Source organism: Tupaia chinensis, unplaced genomic scaffold, assembly GCF_000334495.1.
Source record: "Tupaia chinensis unplaced genomic scaffold, TupChi_1.0 Scaffold148646_1, whole genome shotgun sequence".
In the NCBI taxonomy this organism is placed as follows: domain Eukaryota; kingdom Metazoa; phylum Chordata; class Mammalia; order Scandentia; family Tupaiidae; genus Tupaia; species Tupaia belangeri.
In genome coordinates this window covers 2260837-2262465 of record NW_006208495.1, presented here as the reverse complement: position 1 = coordinate 2262465, position 1629 = coordinate 2260837, and positions in this window count along the sequence as shown.

Sequence of the window (1629 nt, the reverse complement as noted above, 5' to 3'; positions counted from 1 at the left end):
CTGTTTGAAGGTACATACATTTGCTAAAGAAAAGCAGAGAAGAAAAGCTAGAAAGTACTCCCTCCCTTTGGGGGATAGCAATGCTGCAATCCCTTCTGCACCATTTCTTTCTTCTTCCTTTCAATATTTTGGGTATGCCTGCGCACACATCTGGGATGTTTTTCAGGATTTTGGGTATGCGTGCACACACACCTGGTAGGTTTTGTCAAGTCGCTGGATCTGGGACTCAAACCTTGTAATCAACCATGTGTGTGGGATCCAGTTACCTTAACCGCCGCATGACAGGCTGACCCAAATCCAGTTATCTTATAAGCGGATCACATAATCACATTGCAGGGTATGGAGGAGAAACAAACTGACCTAATTTACTTTGGGAAACAGTGTTTTAAATAGATATTCTAAATGTAATAAAGCAAAAAATAAACACTATTCTCCCGGTCCTGGTGGCTTAAACTCATGCCAGGCATGTGTGTGTACATGCCCAAGATCCCGAGAGGAAAATAGAGGAGAAGGGATTGCGGCGTGACCATCCCCCCTGGGGGGTGATTTCTCGCTTTCTGTCTCTCTGTCTCCCTCTGTCTTTCTGGCCAGTGCAAAGCAGCCTAATGGCTAAAACTTCTTAAAAAAAAAAAAAAAAGACATACCCCCTCAAAACCTAGCTCACTGTCTCCTGTGAGAGAGGGCATTATTTATTATTGATGGATACACTCCCATGTCCCAAATATCTCCCACTAGACCCCATCTCCCAATACTACCACATTGGTAATCAAATGTCAACATGAATTTAGGTGGGTACACACTGAAACCACAGCAAATTCGTAAGACTGGGTTTTTCATGGAGATATATTTAGTCCAAAAACAGATTACTCCTCTGATTGAAAAGCCAGGATTTGACCTCTGATTTAAAGAGGAAATATTTGTTCAAATTCAGTTCAACTCGACAGAACAGGGGAAAGTGACAAGTAAGATATAATCATGATTCTTTGCTTGGGCAAACTTTAGTCAGGCTACTGAACCTTCTTCCATGTCTATCTGTTTGCTTTCTTTTAAAATCCAGTTGTAGCAAAACCTGCTGCTAAATCAGTTTGGCAAGAACCCCCCTCCCCTTCTCAATATCCAAACACCCTTGGACCATCTAACATCCCCTAGGGAATGTCTGATCTCCCTAGACTATCTTTAGCAAGGATCCTGTTAAATCGGTTTAGTCAGAATCCCCTTACCTCTAATGTTTCCTCTTAGCAATTTTCCATCCACTGACTCCCACCTTGCTCCTCATTTATAATTTCCTACTTTTGTCATCTTCTACCATCCCTCATATAATGTACAATCTACCTAGCCGGTCTTCAGCAAGAATTCTGCTATGTTGGTTTAGTCAGAGTTCCCTTACCCCTAATGTTTCCTCTTAGTAATTTCCCACCCACTGACTACCACTTTGCTCCTCTTTTATAAATTCCCACTGGCCCACATTGTATCACAGTTGAGCCCAGTCTCTCTCCCTCACTGCAAGAACCCACTGTAGTGTCCCTATAAGCATCACGATGATCCTGAATAAAGTCTTCCTTAAGATGCTTTAACATGCGTTATTTTATCATTTTTTTCTTAAACAGATGCAACTCTGGCCGATTGTCT